This window comes from Tenebrio molitor, chromosome 2, assembly GCF_963966145.1.
Source record: "Tenebrio molitor chromosome 2, icTenMoli1.1, whole genome shotgun sequence".
In the NCBI taxonomy this organism is placed as follows: domain Eukaryota; kingdom Metazoa; phylum Arthropoda; class Insecta; order Coleoptera; family Tenebrionidae; genus Tenebrio; species Tenebrio molitor.
This window is the reverse complement of record NC_091047.1, coordinates 21,638,802-21,663,935: the sequence shown is the minus strand read 5'-3', so window position 1 is coordinate 21,663,935 and position 25,134 is coordinate 21,638,802. Positions and strand designations below refer to the sequence as shown.

The following is a 25,134-nucleotide window of genomic DNA, read 5'->3' as shown; positions in this document are numbered from 1 at the left end:
CAAAACACTGATAGCCGACATAAATTTCATTTATAATTAGGTTGATTATCACAATTATCGTTAATTGCTTATGAAATGTTACTCATTAACACCACATGTCGCATCGCGTCCTGCTAGCTCTCACTGGACTTCTTGCGGCAGACCTTTTCTTATTGAATTCTGAATTAGGACCGTTAAATATGTAAATGGTGTTTATGTTGCAACAACGCTTAATCTCGAGCTGTCACTCTGACAGCTCTTGAACCGTTCGCTCTTTTTGTCCTTTGATTAGTGTTATTTCGTACACCAGGAAGTTCTCGGATGTCTCGATGCGTTTATTGCATTGTGGAACTGGTGGCATGCCAGCAGAATTCAATTTTAGATTCAGCAGGATTATCGAGTTTTCGTGGCGAGGAATTCATAAGACGACAGAACTGTTTGTTTTGTTCTGCAACTTATCGACACCTGTGATGCTTTTTATTTTGTGTGCCAGGGCCCATTAAATGTTTCCAAATAGAAAATGTGACAGTGATTTACCGGGAGACGCTTTTGCAGTTGAAACTGTTTTACAGTTCCTTCTTTATTCATATTTTAAAAGGTCTAGTCAACTTGCCAATGAATAAATAATTTCTCAAAATGGTGTCATAGATATTTAATAAAGCTCCTAAAGCTTTTAAGTATTCACAAAAAATCGAAATCATTTTCCTCTTTATTTCCATGGTCTGCGAGTGTAAACTGCTTTGGAGCACATAATACACTTTCTAATTAAGACTCCTTTTATGTGATTCAAGTCCACTCCTAAAATAGTCTCAAATGATATTCAAAACTGCATCTACTCATCACATCAAAGCGGAGACACGTATATGAAATAATTACTCACAAGGTACCGCCATAGTTCGAGTGAGTGATAGGCCATTACATGCGAGTGAGTACGATACTTTTTGTACGACGCACAAATTTCAGTATTAGAGTTCATTTACAACAAAGAAACGTGCATACAGTGGAGTAATGAGTATTTACTCACAAGCGTGTGTAATGAATGACATTGATTAACACTCTACTCGTCTGCAATGAATATACGTATTATGTAACATGAGTAAAAAAATGAGTTTTATACCGGAAGCATCACTTACGAAGTGGATTTCTCTGCGAATTAAATCCTTGTCATTGCAACTTAGCAACGGTCATGTTTGTAACTCATTCCCGATGGAATGATGTGGGTTGCGCCACCATATGGTCCATAACGGTCCGGAATGTGCCGAGAAATACAACCCTTTTCCGCTATGAACAAAAATCTCGCCAGAAATTTTCTCTAAATGATAATAAATTTGATTTCCCCCTTTGGGAACAGTTTGTACCGACGCTCATCTTTCTAGTGAGTGTTCAGTGATTTCGTGAGCATAGGCGCCGACTGTGGGGACAGCAACGTCAACCTTGAACGCTAATTTGGAGGTGCTCAACACCTCTGACACTCTCGCTTTTTATCGAAGCCGCACAGTGCGTGGGATGGCTCTGGTCTGGCAACAAATATTTTTTTTTTGTTAATTATCACAGTAATGGGCGTATTAAGAGTTTGGTTTATTTATAACTGAAAGTCGATGTAAATTTCACAATAAATCGATAAACCGGCCTCTGCTGAATGTTTAACACGACTGAAAATACTCCGATTTCCAGTTCCAAATTAAAACAGAGTACAATATTCGTGTCTCGATTTGTGATGAAAAATGACAGTGAAAGATGGGCGAAGCTGGCCACTGGTGTTTGATCGACGCCTCTAGCCTAATTAAATTCGTTCAAAATCAATCATAATTTTTTGACAGACGCATATTTCAGAGTTTTGTGCTGTAATTTGCTGGAATAATGCTTGCAGGTCGTGTTCCTAACCTGACAGCCATTGACATTGAGAGAATGCTGCCAACGCGGTTTTGTTGCGACACATTTATTTTGTCTGTCTCGTGCGATGAAATTATTTGTAACTAATGAATCATTTTTATCAACGGCAATCTGCAAACCGCAAATTGCCGGTTTTCCGGCCGTCAAATCGTCAACATAACATTTTAATAATTATTTTTAGAAAAGAAAGAAATTTGACAATAAAATGAAACGAGAAAAAAAAATAAAAGCAATGAAATGAAATGTTTTTAAAGATTTTTGTTTAGTTATATTTTACATTCTTAAATGAAAGTGTTTAATATTTTTCTAGAATTAATTCATGGAAGTATCTTTTAAATTACATTGTATTATAATAATGTGATTTGACAGCGAAAGAAGAAAACATCATTTATTTTTTTGAAATCTTATAATAGCGATGTTGTGTTATTTATTAGGTATTGTTCTTATCTAAATGTGAAGTACATATTTTCATATTCAGATTATATCGCGTGTTTCAAAACAATAATGATCGGGAGTGGCTGACCAAAACAAAAACCTTGAAAAAACTTGGCACAACTACAGCGACACGATTAAATCTTAGTAGAGGTGTTGGATTTTCTCATGGGCTATGAGTCATATCTGCGCAAACGACGAATATCGGTAGGCGCTACAAACCGACCGAAAAACATCATTCGTTACGTTAGTTTCGTCTCTCTCTCTCGCTCTCTCTCTCTCCCTCTCCTCTCTCTCTTGTATATATTTGAATTTGGAGGTAGTCGACGTTTTCAGTTTTCATTTAGGTACAGATCTTTCACTGATTTATCGCTCCGGCTTCGCGCCTTTCAAGGTCGCAGCCCATTCTCATTCATATAGGAACCAAAATAATTTTTGATCCTGTTGAAGCACATTTTCTATTCTAAGTTTTCAAATCTTTTGTTTTTCACATATTTTCACAAGTTCTGAAATAGGCATCAAAGTCTGCAGAAGTTTTAGTGTCTACTACATGCTCATAACATAACCTATTTGTAAGTAATTTTTTCTATATACATAGTTTTAAATTAGGAATTAATCGACAATTTATTTACGCCGAGTAACTTGAAATCTTCTTGTATCTCATAAAAATCCCTAAAGTTGGTATCAGTGATTGCTCTTTCTGCTTTTTTCGCCCAGTGACTCCGACACAGTGATTAAGCTGTTGACCAGCCTCAAGTCGACGTTATTCAATTACATCCGTGTGCTGCTTTTCTGATAAGGCGCCACATTTTATTTGATTTATTTGCCATCACATGTAGACAATTTGCAGAAGATCGTCTTGTTATTATTTTATAACCAGTGTTTATGTCTGGTATCCTTTTATTGTTGACCGCACACAGAGAGCTTAGTCATCGAAATAGCACCATTAATGAGGACGTCGCGACGATGCATCCGCCTAACTCCGTGGAATTTCAAATCCTTTACCTACGTCGATGCAGGATATTGAATTGCAGATGACTCGAGTCGCACAAAATTTTAACAATGAAATGTTTGAAATGGAGAAGAGAAAGAATTCATTCAAAATTTAAACAGTTGTTTTTTCTTCTCTGCAGAAAATGCAACTTGCAAATATGCATCAGCGGTACTTACACTACACTTTTATCTTGTTTAGTGTGAATATAAAAGTCATCGAAGAAATAAGAGAATGTAATAAAAGGAAATATGTGGATTGTGCAAAGCTCTATCAGTTCTTGTTCCATAAAGCTTGGCAAATAAAGAAATTATTGTGATACTTTGTTGTGGTGGCAATAATTGTATGGCAATAAAATTTTACATTCCCCCTTAATCGTTTTCTAATTGACGTCTCTTTAAGTCGCCGCTGTATTTCCATTGTTAGACAAGATGTTTATCTTCTTTTACTCCATTAAGCCGCAATAAATTCACTCAATGTTATGCAAAACGACTGAAAAAATCTACATTGCAGTTTTTCTCTCCATTCTGCCTCACAAATTGATTTACTTCATAGGAGAATATTTAATTTCGGTCCGGGTGGTATTGCTATTTCAAGTTATGTTGGGAACGAAAACTAATTAAAACCGCTTGGAATTCCATAATTTTATTTTTCAAACAACATTACAGTCTTATTGCTCATTCTTTTAAACGACTAATTTAATTTTGCTCCACTGGTTTTACCAAAGCAGCAAAGCAACAAGTTTTTTGCATTAAATATCGCAAGAAATGCTCCATTCCATTTTCAAGGAAATTTTTAGGTGCTAAGCGGATCAACGGTTTTGTAACGATTCGTACAGTAACTTAAGAAAATTTGATTAAGTTATTTTTTCCATTGTATTTAAAAAATGTGATTAATTGGTTGCCTAAAATCAAGGGGCTTCTAGGTAATGTATAAGATAAAAAAAATCCCAGATCGTTTTAAAAAGCTCCAATAAATTTTCTGTATTTACATACGAGCTTGACTGTATTGTTCAACCTTCGTTGATCCACCCTGTACATCTGCAGACTCTATACAAATTGCCAGCATACAAACACAGAGCGAATCACGCCCGGAAGTTCTTGCTGCCCTATTAACTTCCGATTGTCCGTCTCCGTAATGGCCACCACTCCCACGTTGGCCGCAATAGCTTAAACTCTCTACAATTGAGTAGCTTTGGGAATGATGTGAGCCGTGGTAGCTTTGACGAAGAGCACCATTTCGTTTAAGTGGAGCCGACACCGGCGGAAACATTCTGCCCCAACATTTTTTCGAGACATCAAAAAAGCCGTCGTATTAAAAAAATCTCAGAGACTCCAGGCATTCCGGCTATTTTCCCAACTTTTTTATTAAAAGGACGTTGTAATAACGGAGGCATTAGAGAATTCCTATTTTGTCTCCCGGAAATAATCCCCCAAGAGGTTGTTCCGTACGAGATGGCTGGCAGGTGTGGGAGTGGAGCCTGGATTAACAAGGATTATCAGTTATTACCAATAATTACTTGATGATTATGTGCAGGTTCATGCGAGGATGAAAGTCGACTGCAACTACTACCGAGTGACTATAAATGATTGAAAATTATTTTGTTATGTTGGTAACACATTTGAAATCTTTAGTTGGCAACATCGTTGGCATGACATACGTAATTTTTAAAATTCAAACAAACGTCAAAAAAGTCTAAATCGACAATGTACTTCGTGACTTAACCTAACCTAAATAGAAATGACTGACAGATGTTGCACGAGAAGACTTGCACTACCAACTGCATCAGTGTTGCCAATCCACTATTTTCTTTCAATCATTTATAGTCACTCGGTACTTGCACGAGAGTGGAAAAAATAGCGCTGCTAACAGCAAAAACTTGTTTGTTCTTTTTGTTAGTGGTGCAAAATGTAGTTAAAAACTCCGGTTGCTGCTCTTGGCTGTAATCTCACGTTACATGGTTGAGGAGTAATGAACACGAAGCTATTATTTGCATATGCGGATTAATAATTGAATTCTAAACAAAATCCGAAGCGTAATCAGCTCAGTTTGTTTCTACGTTATAATATACATTGTGACGAATAAATTGGTTTAAATTATTTTCACAAAATGACAGGTATAAGACAGGTTAGAATAACAAAATGTTTTGACTAGTTTTCGTTGAGTAAACCGGAGGTATCATTTCACTTTCTTGTTCAATATTGACAACAGGCAATGAAATATGAATGACAGAAATAATATTTGACAGTTGCCAGCGGCTCGGAGGTTATGTTTGGTGTGGTGCAGTGCGGGACGATTCAAGCACCCTAGGATGCGACAATAAATTTAGTAAAACACTTTTTGGAAATTTCGAAACACCCTCAATCTTGCTGGTGCAGAAATTGTGCAAAAAATGTAATTTGTGTACGTTTCACTTTAGCAAATGCGAACAAACAAGTAGCCGCTAATAAAATCAGCACTGAGCAAATTACGAGCGGCGATTCGTTGAAACCCACCAGAGACCAGTGTCATGATCCCAACCTGCGAATGCAAATCCACCCTGTCACATGTGACAGCCCTTAAAGCATCAACCCCGACTCGCTAAATTATGAATCGAGCATTACACCCAACAAAAATGTTGCTACACGTTCCTGAAATTAAACAGGAGTGGCCACGTCTTCATTAGGCTTTCCCCTAATCACCGAGGTTTCTTCCGTGCCAGTGGCATTACGCGGATTTAAATATTTGGCGGCAATTCACGCGAAACTCTCGTTTATTGGCTCATTACTACAAATGGCTGTGATGTTTTATGACTGTGTTCATGTCGCACGACCATTGTTCCGTCGGCTTCGCTATTTAATCGACAAAAGCCTGAATAAATTCCGCATCGTCCGTCATTACACAAATCGCTGCAACTGCATCAAAAAAAATTCATCGGAAGCAGCGGAAACTTGACACCTTTCGGTTGCGATGATTGATGTGGAGGCACGCCGGAAGTTCACAAATCACCGTCGTAGATGGCGTCGTGGGCACGTGACATTAATATGTAGGAGTAGAGACGAGGTTAGCCTGAAAGGCTAACAAATTATGTATTTTGTGAGAAGGTAGTCAGATAATGACAGTGTTGTGGAACTTGTTGGTAAATAAACATCAAACAACCATCAGGAAAAAGGGATGCTGTCTGTCTACCTTTGATTGCTTGATGGTGCGCCATTTGATATCTCTTGACCTCTCCCATTCTCTCAGACAAGTCTCGATGTTATGACATTTTTCTTGCCTTGAATGGAACTGTAGATCTTGTTATTAAATTGCCAACAAAAGTCTCAAATCCTAGCAATTTGCGAATTATCACGTACGATTCAGCAACGTGTGGGCATGCATCTTGCGTCAAGATGAAAATTATTACCTACGATCGTCGAAAGGTTACTACATGTGGTTTCAGAATGACTGTGTTATAGTAATCATCATTCAAACTTGAGCCATTTAATCTTGCAACAGCTGTGTTGGTCCACTTGTTAATATTTCATTAGTAGTGATTCCTCTTTGACAAGTTGCAGTTACGAGGATATTTCAGTGGTGAAAGACACTTCCGCACTTATTCAAGGTGGGTTCACCGAAACGCAATCGATCGTTAATGTTCAATGAACAACGATTAAATAGAAGCAGGATTTAGTGGATGTCGCTGGGAAATGTAGTAAAAGTGACACCCATTTTAGAACAAACTTGATTAAGATGTTGTTCATCAATGTCTTCGGGGATGATTATGACGGTCGTAATAGAGGTCTACTAAGTAATCTTCCATGTTTCAGGACATATTTTGCTCATCAAGGGACCGTCTTTCTACTGTCAGGTCATTAAACAGTTCATTCTACCCCGAACCTTGTCTGGTCCCTTTAGTACAACTTTAATAAAAATATTAAACCTTGAATATTTTTGATACGACAAGATCTTGTTACTATAAATGAAAAGCACACCAAATTTATTTTATCTTCAAGCGGTCGAAAATCGCGCCTTTGTGTATCTCTGTTGAAGTGGCTTTTTTTGTAACCGGACTTGAAACACTTTAAATCCTAGGAGTTGAAATGTCCACGGCGGCTCGACCGACTCAAATGTAAAGTCATTTGAAGCATTTCTCAGGATTTATTTATCAATAATTACACGAAATAGTTAATAATTGAATTATCCAAAAAAAAAACCTCAAAAAAACCGAAATAATGAAATTACTACCCAATATTTGATAAAAAGTAAACTTTAAACTTTAGTACAGTTTACTAATACATATTATTGAACCTTCAAGTACTAATAATATTGCAATAAGAGAACTAGGAATACATAATTACTGGTGCCTGAAAATTTGAAAATTGTAACTGCAGCAAAAGAAAATAAATGAGTTCATGTCCGATTTTTTTATGATTCCCTTGGAGATAAAATAGTGTATATCATTCAGAGTAGGTCTTTTTGTGCTTCGCCCAGTGGCCGAATTCGACTTCGTTTCGGTCTGCAATCTATGAGCGTAGTGTCATTTCTACTCTTAATGATATAATTTACTATTTTAGAATTTAGATATCTACAATACAGCACAGTTTTAACTGTTCGTTTTTTTTCCTATTACACTACTGCGATCAATACTACTTATTCTACTTAAACTGTATAAAATGTGAAGAAGTTGAAGGTTATCAAAAAAACAATTGTCTAACAAGAACTCAAGAAAGTAATTTTCGATATCAGAATCATTATTTCCAAAATTTTTCTCGAGGAAACAGCTTGAATTAAATTTAAAAAAACATGTAAATGAACTTATTATTTTACACTGATCGCTTTAGAGAAAGAAATTAACTGTTTTCGCTAGATTGTTGTAAATGTTCATGTGTTTTATGTAAAAGCTTGTTATAAATTCCTGCCTTGCCAAAAGTACAATTGTTGAAGAAACATGAAAGTTAAATTTTGAAATTCTCATAAATAAACAAAAATACAAACAAACTGTTTCGGTTATTTTCTTTCCTTTGCAGTGAAATTATTTACACTGTGTCTATAAAATTTATTGTGCTTAAAAAAACAAACCTTTGAGCCTCTGCTTTTATACAATTTTGTCTGTTATCAGAAGCGTGCGATAATATTTGTCTTATTAGTTTGTCTTTATAAGTTCTGTTCAAAACGTGATGATGAAACAGTTTTTATTAGATAAGGGATAAATAAAAAAAATATTTGAACTGGTCCATATGTTCATATGATATTTGTAGTCTTGAAACTCCTGAAGAACAAATCCATCCAACACCTCAAAAATTTTAGAAATTGGTCCAGTGGTTCTCGAGTTTACTCGAATCATGTAAACATACATACGTTCAGTTTTTAAAAATACAGAAGATATGATCATTGTATTTAGTATTTTTAATTTTGTGTGCCGCTACACTTCTCTGAATAGTGGTGGAATACTTTCGAAAGTGTTCTTCCCAGCTGCGCTTACTCGAAACTCCCGAATTTTTCCCCTTATTATTAACTTTGTTGCGATGTCATAAATCAAGCGGGCCATGATGCGCGGTCTCGCGCTTTGCCGAAAAATTCGATAAAGCGAAGAAGGAGATGATAATAAAGCGGAGCAGGGTTGAGTCCTGCCAGGATCGTATCGCAGAATGGCAGGACCGGGTTACGGTCAATCCTGGAAGTTGTCTAGGTGAAAATGATGTTCGCCGAGGCGCACACTCCGATTCGGTAATTTATTAGGTAAAGCTTTCCATGGAGTTTGCGGTGAGCTTTCCGAACTTTTTGTCGAACGGTGTTTACAGCGGAATGAAATTGAATTATCACGCTCATTAGAGTTGAAGTATGTTGTAATAAGCTTAACAACGCTTTCATGTTCCACCCGTCATTTTAATAAAGGGAATGACCTGCCAGGAGCGATCCGCTAATTAATCACGGACGTACTTCATGTAAACTAGTTCGAATAAATTCGCACAACTTCAGACTGGACTCGGAGGAGGGGATTAAAGAGGGCGCCGAATGCACGCTTTCAAAACGAGTAGAATATTCCCGGTGCGGGGGTGGTTTTCTTTTTATTTTTTGCGCGGCTGGGGCTCTCGAATGAGAAAAATCCATAAAGGAAAGTGACTCCTAAACTCCGAAATGCATCAAGAGGTTTCAATGTTTGACGGGCTTGAATTAAAAATCAGGACGGAATATTTCGCAACAAACTGATTTCGTAACTTCTTGAGATGATGGTAATGCGATTAAGCTTGCCCGTCGAGGAGCTTCAAAGGAACACTCCTAATTACGTTTAGTATTTTTTACTCAACCCATAACCTTTAAATTTGAAGGGGAAATTTGATTGGATTGATCTGTTTCCACCACCACGTGTTGTTGGTGTCATCACGTTAGACACAAGCGTGACATGTGCTGAATAAAAAACAACACGTGAGGTCGGCCATTATAGCAACGAAATCTTTAGCCAGAAGGGTTTGAATCTTCTCGTACATATAACGAAAAATGTATGACGTGTCTTTATTGAAATGTATAGTTTATTTACGAAATTTATTTACGAACTGGTAAAAAAAGTATGTAGTAGGGTATAAAAAAATACAAAAGATGTTTTGTAGTGAGTGAAATAAAATAATCTCCATTAACTTCAACACGGTTTTAATATCTATGAATTAACAATCCAGATGATAACCAGATTTTGTATCAACAGCTTTCAACTGATCATCATCATTAAATTTCTTTCACTGAAGATCTCTCTTCAGCTTGGAAAGATAAAGAATATCTTACAATGCGAAGAAATTGCGATTAAATTTGTTCAGCATAGTAAAAGTATTGTAATTGACTCGCCTGTAGTGGCTATTGCTCACTCGAACGGTTACAGCACTCGTCTGTGGCTTGCGAGTAATAGCCACACATGCTCGTTAAATATTATATCTACTAACGGGCCTTCAAATAAATTTATATTTAGAGTAACGTATTGAAATTAAATTGTTTGCAACATTTTTCCAGCGTAGAAAATGACACAAGAAACGTTTGACATTTTAACGAAATAAAATTAGGTTAGAAAATATTTTTAATTTTTGTAGTGCATTCTCCCTATTCCCCCCTCCACGGAATATGACAATATGAAATTGGGAAAAAGCGTACTAAGTAACCTGTGTAACTCCGGAGAATAATTGGTTACCTACAAAAATTACTTTACACTGTTAACAGAATTCGAATGTCGCCTACGCCTACTCTAAATATATATTTATTTGAAGGCCCGATATTATTACATGACACTTTCTGGAAAATCTCTTATACTTGACAAATCTGTCTAATATGTCTAGATATGTATGTTTTGAGCCGATGAATGATTTTCAAAAAATATATTCAGTTTGTCAGCAAATAATGATGTACTCGTAATTAGTATTTGGCTCAATATTTCAATTTCTGTTTTATTTGTAACCGCTCACAAATCTTTACAATAATCGCTTGATGTTATTTATTTTAGCACAAATTATTAATGATTGAAAAATTAATTAATGTTTGCTAATGGTTTAAATATTGACGAGCAATAATCCATTTGGGATTAGTCTTATTAGGGAACGACAATATTATTGCAGTAATCATAGGAGGTCCATTTATCAGTGGTAGCAAATATGATGCGTCATCACTTAAGCAAATAATCGATTTAAGTGATAGATGGATTCTGTAATCAAATGCTGATAAAATATTGTGACCTGACAGTTGTCCACAGAAGCAGTGACACGAGACATGTCTTTATACAAATTACAATAAATGTTCCCTTGAAAAGAGTTGAGAAAATAATCTCGAGAACTAGTTTGAACTAGAAGTTGTCCCAGCTCGTGCACAAAAGCCCACATTGAAAACTGAACTGAAGAGCCGTATTAACCTACATAAGTGAAGCACCCCGAGCTTTTCCTGAAATTGTCCCTACTCGGGGCAAATATAATAAACGGACTGCACAAAGCTTGAAAACCTTATTGTATCGAACCCGGTTCGAGATTCCATTCTTGTTAACTCCCTCGCCAATACGTTTCCGAATATTACACACACTTCAGACCCCCCAACGTCTTTGTTTTATTTAAAACCTTAATGCGAACCCATATGAATATTATAAATTTTTACGATCCTCATACATCTTCAAGTGCTCGCTATAAAAATTCCTTTTGCTTTATTTTGAGGCGCACACTCCAAGTGCCTCTCCATATCCGACCATCTTGAATAACGGAACGAATTTTGTTGCAGATTATTCAACCAACCGGCGAGCTCCGATCTCCTGGCCATAAAGCACCAACAATTAAGGTAGGCATCGGCAAAAGCTCTCGTTTTTCCGGCCGGAACATGTTTGTCTTGGTATTTTAAACGGACGTTGCCATCATTTGCATATATTTGCGAAAGGTTCATATCATCATAATTCAAGCGCGCAGATAAGCCCGGATGATGGTTTGTAAATGCCACCACTGTGCTGAGTTATTGCGGATATTTCGACGTGCCCGAGCTTTTTTAAGCTCATTACATCGATAATGGGCGGACATAAATAAAAAAATCCATACGCCCCATGTCAGTTTCGAGGGTTACCGGGCCAAGGCCTCAAACGTCAAATCCACAGGGAATTTAATTTTTAAAGTTGTTGGAACTGTTGCACCGAGTGGTATGGCATTTTGTGCGTTTAAGAGCGGGTCCTGAAAAGGTGGAATGTAGACTAAATTTGTACTTTGATTTATAGCCTTTGTGGACTCAAAATGTTAATATCAATGGAAAGATGAAGATTTCGAGAAGGCCATAAAGAAGTTTTCAAGAGAAATTGGCATTTACAAACAACATTTTTGGCCAGCAGTGAAGCATTTTGAATTTCAAATTGTCTGTAAAGCAGCCAGAGAAGCTCACGGTTGAATTATTATAATTAGGGGAAATACAAATTATGTTTCGCGGGAGATCATTAGCATGTCGGCGCGAGAAAATAGCTCGAAAAAGGAAGTTTCCACATCGAAGGTAACGGTTTTTCTCTTGTTAAAACATTGCCAGAGGGACGTTTACTTTCGAAATTCCCAAACAGTTTTAATTATGCTGTACGGAATGTTTCATGAAAACTCGCTTTCCGCACAGCTTTCAAAACACGATCATCACGAACACACTCCTGAAACATTTTGCGTTAAATCACAGCCGATAGACTCAACCGGAATTTTAAACGTGTGCCCAAAACTTGTCCAACTTGAAAAATTTTCCTCGTGTCGACGCACAGATTAGACGGAATTGGCAAGAAAGTTGGCGTGCTTTCGGCATCGGAAAAAAGGGAAGTTGTGTGTTGTGTGGAAACTCGAGACCTGTTCACGCTTCCGACTAGGATGTCGTGCCATTTCTGCGTAAGTGCCAATTTGGGCGCACTAATAACCTTTAATGCAAAAATCAAGATATATTTTATAATTCGACATGGCAACCTGCAATCTCGACCTTCCAAGTAGAATTTTATGGGAGCAAACAAAGTGGAACTAATTTCCGGTGGCCATTTTTGACGGAGCTGCTTTTATCAAATGCGAGATCGTACTCGAGATGCATTGATAATAATTCAGAATATTTAGGGTGGAAGCGCTCTCGTCATTTCGCTCCAGTTGCACGATTTTAATTCGACGAACTCCTGGACCGCTCATCTGGAGAGTACTTATCGGTACTATCAAATGCCGAACGTTGCTGCGGTGAATTCTTGAGGGGCCCGCATGACTGCACAATAATTTATGCAGCTTTGGAGCTTTGCTACTCGTGTTGTGGCGCACTTGAAATAAACTCCGTTTTGATTCCTGAGAAAACAAATTAAACGCCGGTTCTCGCCGTTATTGCCTGTCAGGTTGACGTTGTTTCGCGGGAAATGGCGAAAATTAAATTCTGTTTCGGATAAATATTTTAGTGTTTCTGCTGTTGGCAACATTGAACGCGTGCAATAATCAACGTGTGCTACCAACCGCTGAAACCAGAGCTTCGGTTAAATATACCACACAGCTTATTGTAATTGTGCAACAAATGAACGGATTTATACTTGCAGCTCCTTTAATTGCTTTTTAGCAGCAATTCTATTGATCAGGCTAACACAAAGGCAACACTCGCTATTATTATTAAACAATAATAACATCAGGAATCAATATTTGCCCAGCCTTGTGGCTACTCACCACAATCATTTCTACAAATTATTCAGGCAAAGAGCCTTTCATTTCATTGTAATGCTCCCAAACGGAGGAAACGGTACAAGAACTTGGTTTTTCTTTGTGACTTACTTAATATGGAAAAACCTGATATAAGACGTTTCTCTTGAATAATGATTTCGGGTCTCTGGTTTTGCGTCTTGGAGATTTGTCTGATTTGTTTTCTTTGTATTCATATTCTGACGAAGAGATTATTAATTAAAATGAAGCCATGTAATTTAATTCTCTGAAATATTTAGATTAGAATCTTGTCTCCAAAGGATTGTCGTATAGTTCGGTAATTTTATGGAAATGGATAAACTCCGCATCATTATTTCAGTTGGTAAATATTCAGTGAATCCATTTAGACGCTCTTATCAAGATGTAACGATAGATTAAACAAATCAAGGCAACGGTCCTAATAATTCAGCGAAACGAGTAACAAGTAGAAAAAATTTGAAATCCATCCGAATACAATATTTTATTTTGTTCGTTTTCCACAACAGTCATGGAAATTTACCCGCTCAATACCTTCAAATCTAAGCTATAATCGGGCTAATGTCGAAGTGGCATGTGGTGGTTAGATGTATTTATTTTACAATTTATTTTTTCGTTGGAAAAGATTCGGAATCCGGCCTAGATGATAAAAGCCCCAAGAACAAAATGTCTGTGATGAAATTCTATCTTGACGAAACACATCTGCAAGAACAAATTTATAGTGAGGATTCAGTGTTTTCAAACAAAGAGTTTATTTTGTTTACATATTGTGTATAACTTTGCTCAGATGCGAGACTAGTTCTGTATTTACATTCGAGTACGGTAGGTGCATTTTACAGCCCGACAACTCGGATTCGCCTCGTGCCTGATTAGTTGAACATACAGAGCTGCCAACGCGATATTTATATTTTCCCTATTTGCTTATGATGAGTCAGTAAAAATTAGAGAAACATTTATCGGAAAAATAATACACGTAAAATCTATTTACAACTGTATCTCCTCTTACATTTTATACTTATTGTAGAAAAGGTGATGTTATTATTTTATGTCACTCCTGGATAAATCAGCTATGGACCAATGAAGGTCTCATCCAAATCGGTTGAGTATTTTAGGCTACAAAGGCGCACTAACATACATACTTTACCTCTCCGTCAGTAGGCGGGAAAAATTAATTTTAAAAATTACATGTTCGTGTTATTTTTTTTCCTATTTTTTACTTAGTGAGAAACGATTTTGAGATCAGATCCTTAAAAAGTGTAATACTTTGGTAACAGTAGATTCTTCTTCGGGGGGCACAGGAGATAAGATCAAAGACCAAGCAACTATCTTGACCTGTCCTAGTCATTACTTTTCACTGGCAGGACCCTCACATTTTCCTTTGATCCTGTTTTAAATTAATTCCTACAAGTCATCTTTCACCATTAATGGTCTTCAGCAGTACGCGTGTTATCGCCACAGTCTTTTCACTTTGTATCATCTTAGTTGTGAGTTTTCTTTCTTTATGATGAATTGTCTCCAATCTCTAAATGACGCCGACCCTGACTCCAGACCTTTTATCCTAATGAAACATTTTCTGCGGTTAACTGCAATTTTCCATCTAAGCGTATTTACATGCTCCAGGAGATTTCTAAGAACAATTCCCGTTTAGATTTTAATTAACTGTCAACGGAAACATCATGATGTTATTATCTAAAACGGCCAACGGGGAATATTAATATGTGCACAGCACGGTTCGCCCGAACCGTGTTTTAATTAAAGATGCGTTATACAGGACGTCTCAAAATCTAAAAGTACCTCCTCTGAACTTACAGACAGTGTTAAAATAAACACTACCTTTTTAGCATGTGTGGAAAATCGCTTTTTGCTTTTTTATAACTTTGATAAAAATTATAGTACTGCAGCCTGCCCCAAGAAACGCTCATTTGTTTCTAAACTAAGTAGTTTTTCTTATTTATGTTATCGTAGTTTTACCTTTTTCTGGAACTTCTTAAGTCCCTTTGGTATCACTTAAGTAATTGACCTCATTATACTAGATAATTAAGTCGAACAATAGACTTAAAAAATCGAGATTGAAACATTCTATAAAGAAAAAAAAGTGAAGGAAGCTATAATGAATTATATCGGGTGTTCATTTAAATTTCCCGTCAGAGTTGGCGTTGAAGAGTCGATTGTGAACGCACCAGGGATTCAACTCTTGATCAGCTGTTTAAATCTAACCTCACTTTTTGCGTTGTTTGTGCAGAGTGACGAGTGATGTGTTCACAATCGACTCTTCGCCGCCAACTTTGAGGGAGATTTAAATGAACACCCGATATGTGGATATGTGGACCAAACAAGGAAGGAAAGGAATGTAATAAAAGAGGACAAAACAAAATAAGTTTTCGTTAGTGTAGAAATGGCGCTTTGTAAGGCATGCTTGGAGGTTCAACATCCAAATAAAAGAAATAACTGTCAAAAAGAAAAATTGGAGGTTAGGTTTGGTGTTTTTGGGAAAAGACTAATTCTGAACAAATTGTAGTTTAATGTACGCGTGTATTTAAATTAATCTCTAATTTGATATTCCTATTTTAAAAAAGGGTGTCAAGAACATAACCATTTCGTAGTAAATCGTCAAAGTTTTCGCAGAAGATTTGGGTCATTCTGCATGCTTTGGAAGGCAATTTAGCGTGATCCAGCACCGGTCGATGGACAACTATTGCGCGAACGTTCACCTCTTGAAGTTTGTCGCAAAAGCTAAAATAAACGAGCCGGTGGAATCTCCAGTGCAGGCGACATTCAGGACCGTATTTCAAACGAATCCTGCTTATGCAACCAAGCCGTCACCTGCATATTCACATTCCCGCCGCATCCGCAATTGAAACGGACAACCCAAACAGACCAAAAAACACAACTCGACAAGCAGACTGAAGAGCTGTCGGTGTCGCCCTTGGGGCCTGCAGTGGAAATTTGCGAGCTTTCGTAGGCTGATTCCGGCTCTGCGATGACGACGCGACAGTGGCGTTGGTCGGCTGCTTTTGATTTACTGGCCACTAGTCCAGACTGGTCTATTCGGAGCTTTAACCGGCATTATGTTTGCAGTAGCAGGAATTGAATTCACTCCGGGAGATTGGTGTTTAATAATTTAGAACAGTCTAGACCTTTGTTTGGACAATGAGAGCGCAAGTGACTGTAAAAATTTTTTTATTTCGTGGAGAAAGACACGACAAGAGAATAATCTATCAGGAGCTGGTTGTTTCGGTCACGCGGAACTTCGGAGGTGGTGTTTCCTTTGTTTGCGACTTTAAAAGCGCATTGCTTTTTTTGCACAATAGCGAGGATAAATTGCTAAAGAAGCATGGGAGATAATAAATTACGGGTTCGTTGGGAATAATAATGAATCGTGTTTGAGGCAAGGGAACTGTTCGATAGAAACACTTTGTGTAAGGGTTTATTGACTGCAGTCCACGTTTTAATGGTTCTTAAAATCGGAACCGTCGAAAGTAAATTGTTGGAGTGCCTTACGGGCCAGGGCTGGCTCGAATAATGAAAAATCATCGTCAAAAACTATTTTCCAAACTTTATTACCAATAACAAGGCGAGTCTTTGACCACTTACAAGCCGCAAGATTTTTATGTGGGAAGACACATTCAATTTGTTCTTTGTTTTTTTTTTGCACGACGTGTGGTAACACATTTTGTCGCACGGCGTGCGGTAAAGTACGTCGTCATTACCTGTCTGAAATGAATAAGATAAATAGAATATATCACACCGTCATAGATAAATTATCTTTTTTCGTGATACATTTATTTTACATAGATAGTGAGGTTATAAAAAAAAATATGTATGCAACTGCGCTCGTGTAAAAGCGGAACTAGATGTCACCATATTAGTTTAGTTTTTTTGCGTCGAATTTTACTGCTACATTTTCAGCAGGTAATTTGCATCATTCCGTCTGAGCTCCTTTACAAATATGTTACCGAAAAGTCTAATTATTAAAGAGCTTAACAGCATTGTTGTTTCATTTTCGTAATTGTTGTCAATTACTTGCCGAGCCACCTTCACGATAAAAAATTATTTTTAAAATATACAGTCGAGCCAGCTTATTTTTATTTCACTGAAAAAGTTTACATCTTTCTGAGATAAATAAAGAAGCCGCAATTTATAAGAACATGGCCTCATGTTGATGTTATTCAGCATTTGCCCGTCAAGTAAACAGACAAACCTGTTTCGTATAAAAGTGTACCTAAAATCAGAAATAATATTTTTACTGGAAAATCATTTTCCTTACAGAGAATATGGCCTCAAGCTAATTGTGCGTGTGGGTTGAGGAGATGTAAACTTCACCTGAAGATGCCTTTAGGTGGAGGTAATAAAGCCATTAGTTGCCATGGTGCTGCCGATAATGGAAACAGTAATCGCAAATAGTATGAACCATAAATCAATCAAAATATAATTTCTTAGAGCGCCGTTTTATCAGAATTGTGAAATAAAATTTATTTAAATTATTATACGCATTAACTGGGTGGTTGATTTTTGTTTTATTTTATTTTGTTAGTGGTTTTCTGTGTAACCAACCCCACACAGAGATTTCATTCATTTGGAAACCAACAAGATTATTTACACTGCTTAGAAAATAAATAAAATACTTTAGTTTCGTTTTATTCCCTACGGTAATCTCAAGAGTAGATAACAATAATTAAGGTGGACTGCTCAATATTAAGTAACAAATTTTTTATTTATTGTAAAATCCATTTAATACATGTTTTTAAGTATGCAACACATTATACACCTCGTATGTTATGTAGTGTTTTTACCTGAGAGCCAGACGGAACCTTGATGGTCCCCCTGTTAAGCGTTGCGGCAATCGGCTGTCGCACACCGCGTTCGAATCCCAGTTGCGCCGTTGCAATTTTTCTATTCAGCATATCCCATACAGAACAATTTGTATGATTGAGTTGTTCTGCGCATCAATGCTGAAAGATTAATGTCCTGTTTATCCTCTCGTTGGTTCGCTTCTGGGCTTCTGAGATGGAAACGCAGGAAACATTTTTTCCCTCCGGGTTCGCAAATCACTTCAATCCTTTGTCTTTCCCTCTGAAATTTTTAAAAAGCCTCGCCTAAGTAGTTTTAAATGGACTCCGCGATTCCGACTTTTTCTTAATGTGGCATTTAGCTAAATAGAGAATCGATAATGCCGACAGCCGAAACCTGTCACATAGAATAGACAACTTATGTAAAACAACTTTTTCGGTCGACTTTGATCCTTCTTTCGTCCATCCGTTCCCTGGAGGCGTAGAAAACAAAACCTCTTCGATTCACGCACCTGAATTTTTAACGCGTTCGGATCGCCCCCCGAGAAGTTTTCTCGGTAAAACGGAGAGTTTGCCGATTGGGTTCTCTGCAGACTGATGAAGATCGACTGTTTTAATAATGCAGTGTGCGAGGCTGGACCTCTAGTACCGAATTCTTAGAGTTTTCAGTTGTATTGTTATCAAAACACTCTAGAAATGCACTAGAAGTACTTTTTCTTAGCTCTGCCTTCAGTCACTAGCTTTATCCCTTTTGATTAATTATTTGCTGCTCAACTAGAAGAAGTACAGAATGTTATCATATTATATCATTTTTAAACAATAAACAAAATATGATTTGAACAAGATAATGACAGTTTTTAAAGGCAGCATATGGAATAGTTTTTCTGAATACATAGTATACATACAACAATTGTTATTTATGCAGCATGTGTCTACATGTACATACATGTGTATTAAAGCATTTTTTTTACAAGCGGGAAGTTTAGGCACACGAGCGCAGCTAGTGTTGTAATTCCAGGTGAAAAAAAATTACTTCCATTTGAAGTTAGGTAATAGTTATTTACTTAGAGTACGGTAAAAGCATTTTACAGTGCGAAAACTAGGTTTCAGGCACGAGGCGAAACCGAGTGCCTATTTAATTGGAGCGCTGTAAAATACCTACCGTACGATATTTTTATTAAACTTTTCGGCTGACTAAATGTTTTATTTGACCCTTTTGCAGATTTTTATATTTTTTCCATAGATTCGGATACATTTTTCCGTCTGTGAACTTGACAGATTTAGATGTGGAGTGTTTGGCTTTCATGGACGCCTGAGGGCGCCAACCGAATCAACCGACGCTGATGAAGACCAGAGAATTCCGTCGAGACACAACCACGAGCTTATTAAATATTGGAACATCGATCGAATTGTGTACCGACAGCAAACCTGAAAGGCAAATAACCAACAATCTCGAATTTAGAGACTTTCCAGCGTTCAAAATTAAAAGCAAATATTATCGAGAGTGTGGGGTGACGCACTTCGGTACAGCTTGCAATGGATGTTCCTTGGTGCATGCAGATCAAGAAAATATTGGAATGAAGAGAAAAATATTTTTCATATTTTTCCAGGTCTCAGTACCGTCGTAATTGTTGACACCGTCGGAAGAAACTTTTCGGCCTCCGGTTACCTTTGTGTCCCGGCAAATTTGTTTTGCCCCGGCGAAAATAATTAGTCGCATGATTAGAAGGGCCATTAAGGACGAAACAACCTTAAAAGCTTCCCTTTGAAGCGCTATCTGAAAGCTCGATTTATATATAGATATTATCGCAAGTTGACACGAAAGCATCGAGCGCACAGTACTATCTCTCATCTCGTTCGGTGGAGAGCTTTTTCAGCGAGGCACCGCACATAATTCCGTAAAAAGAGTCAAGAATTGGATTTAATACGTTCGCACTTATCAGTTCGGCGTTTTTGCGGGCTCAGTGGTTGGCTGGGGTGCGAGGTGCAAAAAGCCCGACAAAAAACTCGACACCAAAGCTGTCACTTCGCATCGGAATCAAGCGTTACGCAAACGATGGGCCGACTCCCCAAAGGCAAAGGGGTTGATTCAATTTGTTTAACTGTGTTTTGTTGAAAGTTGTATGTGCCGGAAAAAACTTTAAAAAGCTACATCACCAACTGAAATAAATGTCGAAAGGGAAAATACAAACTCCCGCGGAGATACACAGCCCCCATGAAGTGAGAGCGTGGCAACAGTTTTCTGCTGATTTATTGGATTTAATATGTTTGAGATTCGGAGCTTTGAAGTTCGGACTTCGATGACAGAGGCGCGGGCGGATTTTGTTATAAATGTCACCCCAAGAAGGAAACTCCCATTCGGTGTAGATGTACGCTTGAGTAAAAGATAAATCTAACAGAAGACCCAATTGGAGCGGCATGTATTAATTAAAATTGTTCAGCGAATATTCGTATATCTCGTTGCGGACGTTTAGCAAATACATACTTAAAGCGCGACAAGCTTTTGGAAAGCTTACACTATATTTAGCTTTTAGAGTTTTTCGCTTCGTCTTTTGCAATCGAGATTTATGTGACATCTTATTTGGTGTTCGTTAAATAGATTTGTTCTTAAATCCACATTTTAATTTACGAGTTAGTTTACCTCAACTAAGCACCAGTTGAAGTGTTGTTTGTTGAAACCATTGTCTGCCAATTTTCTGTTTTTCGTTCAGAAAGTGTGGCACTGTGTTTATTAGATAAAAAAATTTATACTTGGGTTATCTGTTGAAAGAAAAATAGATAAGTTGATTAAGTTTCCCTTATAAATTCACTTTAGGACAAAATAATCTTCAATGTAAAGTAACTAAAGTTGTAGAACTTGGTGTTAGACATAGCGTTCTAATAAAAGAGATTGAGTGGATCACACGTCAGTACAGGGATATGAGTATCAAAGGAAAATACAAATATAGAAATGAGGGAAAATAGTAAACGAAGCAAAATTAAATGTACGAAAATGAAATATTAAAAAAAAATGGTGTTAGAAATAATTGAGCAATCTGAACGACAATGTAATCTTAATTTTGCCCCAAAACGATGGAATAATTCAGAAAGAATATTTTCACGAGCGTAAAGATTTATTCTTTGAGACGCTTAAAAAGTATCACGTTTCCACTACACTTTTTAAATTGAATCAGATGGAAATGGAAGGTTCAAACAAAAATGGGAGATTTTATGTGTTGAGATTGAAGGTTGTGGCTTACGGTTCACACTGTGGGGTTTGTTGAAAGAGTGGAAGAAGTTCGCCTGACGTGAGTGTATTACAGACATTTTTCCCGGAAAGTCAACTTCTATGAACAATGGAAACTTGACAGGAACACTCTCTTCCCAAATGTGGAAAAACCTCCAAAATAACTTCTCCATGTTTGTTCTCCAGAGAGAACTGTAAGTAAGTCCTCCAGTTCAGTTACTGGGGGGAGTACAATAGAAGCTTCAGTTAAAGAAAGAAATGGCTATGTTGACCTAACCAAGACAGAGGAAGAGTCAGTGTTGTGTAAAACCCCCAATCGAGTCATGGAAGAAGAGTTACAAAATGAGACTAAAACTGAAACTGATACCGGAACAGAATAAGTTTGACAGAAATTTCAAGTGCTGACTCTTTCTTATACGGTTCATCTGACGAGATACTTTCTTATACATGATATCTAAACAAGTTTTCATCAAAGTCGCCTTTGAGTTTTATAATTCACGTCTTCAAGTTACGACTTACTTTTATAGGTGTTGGATTCTCTCATAGGCTGTGACCTTGGAAATATCTGCGCGAAGGCGGAGCGATAAAGCAGTGAAAAATCTGTAAATGAAAACTGAAAACGTCGACTATTTTACATGCACATAGACGAGAGAGAGACGACACTAACGTAACGAATGACGATGTTTTCCGGTCGGTTTGTAGCGCCTACTTGAGACCGATATTCGTCGTTTGCGCAGATATGACTCATAGCCCATGAGAAAATCCAAGACCTCTACCAATATAACATGTCTTAAAGCTAACTTTGCATTAAATGCAAATTTAAACCCAATCGACACATAAATGGAAAATAATGATTTTTTTTTATAAAACGAGAATTAAGAGTAAAAGCATCAATGAAGCTACATTTGAATAGCAAAACGTTACTAATTCCTTGATGGTAAATTTTTCTCTTTGTCATTATTATTGTTAGAGAATTCTGAACGTTTGACGATTTATTTGTGATCAAAGAAGTCAGCTATTTATGCAAATACGATTTGGCAGAAATAATTTCTGTCACCCATCTTCCTTAATTAAAAAATTAATTTTCAAATCTTGAGCCCATAGCGTTTCATTAAGTCTTGAATTTAATTTAGGCTGTGGTGATCAACTTTTAATATTATTTGTACGATGGAATGTCAAACTGGAGTTTCCTCATTCCCTTCAAAAAGTCGTAAAAAATCATTTGTACAAAACGTTTTCACTTAATTTTGAACGTCGAGAATCTGCTCCCTCCTCGGCACATATTTTTTCCTCCCTTAAATATAGTCTTACGTTATTCTTGTTGTTGTTATTACATATTTCCTGCTTATGTCTCTTACAAGCACTTTGACTGTGTTAACACGCTCGCTGGAGACCCATTTCGCCTTCCAACTCAGCTAACCTCCACACCTCAGATATCACCCCATCAAAAAATTACTGACCCGACCCCAATTCAAGTTTGCCTTTCTCCCTCTGCTCTTCACTTCGCTGTACTCCAAAGCACCGGTAACGTTCTTGTAATTTAATTTTATCTTTCTCCGTTTGATGCCTTTGAAGCTTTACGCAGAATTTCCTGCGTTTAATCCCATCGCGTCGTCTCCCGGATTCTTCCGGTGGCTCGATACTTCGATTGTGGAGTCCGAATCCCGTAATCCGACAGCCGATGGGGCATTTGTCACTGGGATTCATGTTGTTATTGAGGCGAACGACGGACCGTCGAGATACACATCGCCAGAATGTCAACACTTCCCACTTTATTAACAGCCAAGGGGTGTGCAGAAATAAGGCGGGATGGCGGTGTTGTCGCTTCCATCTCTGTTTTCCTGCACATACACCGGAGCTTATCCATGACGTACACAATGGTAGTGAACCGATGTTGTCAGCCCATTGAATTGACTGACATCTGGCGAAGAGCGCCGCCAAAGCCCTATCTCTGGGGCCGGACGGGGTAAGGGCGAGATTTGCGTGAAGTGGATGACGTGTATGGGGAGCAGTTTAGGCTGGATTTAAGCACACGCGGTATTTAATTGAATGTGAATGCGGATAACATACGGTCCAATACCAGCATTCGGGTGCTAAGCGCTTACACCCTGCTTTACACAATGGGCCCTGTTCGCCTTCCAAATTAATGCCTCCAACTATTTTTAACTGCATTCCCGAGTAAACATACCATGGCAGTGGAGACGGGGTTCTGCCCCTATATCCGTCACGAAGTAGATATATCCTGCCCCTATGCGGCACCTTACCGGTAATTAAAATAATTACATTTACAAGGGTTACAGAATTTTTGGTAAATTAACACTAGCAAATTTTGGAAATTAATTTTTTTAAATACAACAAAAATTAAAGGTTATCACACTTAATGCTAAAATTAATTGTGTGGTGGTTTTTGAATAAGAAATCACACTTTAATGGACAATTAAACATTTTACTCCATAGAAAGGTAGAAATCTGTGCCTATAGTTTGTGGTGGTGTGATGAGTTCGCTTCGCTTATCTCTGTTTGGTCGACTACGTACCGTCGTCACTTGCTTGTCATTGGCTGAAATTTAAAGGTGGCATCTGTCTGATTGAATTAAACTTGTTGAAGGAAATAATCTACCTAATTTCTATTGTAAAATATTTTTTTAGCATAGCGATAGTTTCACAATCTTGCTGTGTCTTTGTCCTCGACGCAACAATAAGCAATTCACCAAATTTATGGAATTATAGAACAAGTACAGAGCAAACTCATAAAATATTTAAAATGAAGTTTCAAGTTATCAATAAATTCTCCCTGGGAAAGACTCGTCAGAGGTTAAAGGTGCTCTTCGTTCTTGCATTCGTATTCGTGAAGAATAAATAGACTGAAAACTAATACCGCAAAGTAAGGATTACGGAAACCTTTACCAAGGAAAGCTTCGATATTGTGATGAGAGAAATATGAAAGACGAACTGCAAAAAATAAGGGATCCCAAAACCTATTCAAAAATTACATTTAATTGAATATTAAATAAGATTAGTGAAAAGTGCAATGTTTTGTGTCTCTTTCGCTATTTTTGACATTTGACATCTGATCTGACATCCGGGGACACGCCCACAACGGGCGACTCGTCTTACACCACAGTGGGACCGGTTAAATATTGGGTAATAATTTCGTTATTTCTTGACCTAGGATCTGAAATGTTTCAAGTCCGGTTACAAAGAAAAACCTCTTCAACCGTTTCTGTAGAGATACACAAAGACGCGATTTTCGACCGCTCGAAGATAAACTACTTTATTTTTATTACCTATTAAATTAATTATATTTGCTGCGAGTTGTAATATGTTTTGTCAACCAGCTCACTGTCGTTACGAGGATTTAATATAATAACACAAATGTGTTCACCGAGACAATAAATTGTGCTAGATATTTCCGTCGCTCAATTTAGTTAGCAATCTCACCATTTGAAAGATCTAGTGCGGTAAATGGCCCTCGGAGTAGGTTTTTGCAGGATATCGAAAGGCGTTTGTGTCAGCTCCAGATTTTATCATTTATTACCCTTCTTTGGCACGGCTTCCAATTAAACGCTCTTAAGTAAAACATTAATTTATTTATGCCCTTACTGTTATTGTTTGAGCTTCTTCCGGCGATGTAGTAGCAAATGTTGACTTAACAGAATTAGAAATTGTAATCTCAATATTTGAGAACGCTTTGATC

The 25,134-nt window shown here is 37.4% G+C and overlaps 1 protein-coding gene across 1 annotated transcript in view; it reads left to right on the top strand.

Annotated features, from left to right (window-relative positions):
* Window positions 1-25,134, top strand: part of Dg (Dystroglycan) — a 111,317-nt gene that overhangs the window by 32,875 nt on the left and 53,308 nt on the right. The window contains exon 2 of the mRNA XM_069040229.1: window positions 11,498-11,554. The gene's annotated coding sequence lies outside the window, so the exon portion shown is untranslated. The remainder of the gene's footprint in view (window positions 1-11,497; window positions 11,555-25,134) is intronic.